The sequence below is a fragment of the Otolemur garnettii genome, unplaced genomic scaffold (assembly GCF_000181295.1).
Source record: "Otolemur garnettii isolate 467f Iridium unplaced genomic scaffold, OtoGar3 scaffold00082, whole genome shotgun sequence".
In the NCBI taxonomy this organism is placed as follows: Eukaryota; Metazoa; Chordata; class Mammalia; order Primates; family Galagidae; genus Otolemur; species Otolemur garnettii.
The window spans coordinates 5,994,547-5,995,521 of record NW_003852477.1 but is presented as its reverse complement, the minus strand read 5'-3'; positions in this window follow the sequence as shown (position 1 = coordinate 5,995,521).

The window sequence follows — 975 nt, the reverse complement described above, 5'->3', positions numbered from 1 at the left end:
GCTACAGGTGCCACCCTATATTTTTTTGTTGCAGTTGTCATTGTTTAGCTGGCCCAGGCCAAGTTCAAACATGTCAGCCTCAGTGCATGTGGCCAGCACCATAATCACTGTGCTATGGGTGCGGAGCCTAAGCTCTGGAATTTACCATCTGTATGGCTGTGAATAAATCATTTAACCACTAATAATATTTTTTTTATCTCCCTCAGGTAACTTATCTATATACTTTTTAATAGTATATAGTATATATAACTGCAACAGTATGTGAGAGCTGTTATTATATGCACAATTTTTAATTCAGCTATTTTTTCACTTTAATAATGAAGTAAAACTCTGGATATAAAGCGTATCACACACTTGTATACATCTAAACGTACTTTCCAACAGGCCCTTGGACATAGGGCAATCAAAAGTTTCCCACAGATGGGACTTGAACCAAATAGTCAAAAACACCAAGGATTAGGGAAGTAGAAGGGGCTTGGTTAGGGAGTGGAAGTGAGGTACCACAGGCACTGAGGAAGGTGTGAGAAAAGGCACAAAGAGCAAGCATATGCCTCTAGGCAGCAGTGACAGGGCCAGGGAAAGTGAAGAGATGAGGCTGGGAAGAGATTTTTGAAAAGCTTTTCAAAAGATTTTTGAAAATCATATGTAAAGGGTTTTTTTTTCCATAACAGACACGAAAAAAGGGTTAGTAGATCTTGTTTGCTCTGGCATCCCAGAATCTAGTACAATGTTTGCCACAAAGAGAAATGCTTGAAATTTTTGTAATGACTGACTCTTAGGAAGCCACAAATGCCTCCTGGGTATCCAAGGGTGCCCCAGGTGGTGGGAATGATGCTGTGAGGGAGAGAATCCAGAAGCAAAATTTAAAAGGTTATGAGTCTGGGCAAACATTCTTTGAGGTTCCATAATCTGACTTCAGTTTTTCAAACTGTCATTGGTGATTATGTAGTGAATTCTCAGGCATAACTTTAGGCC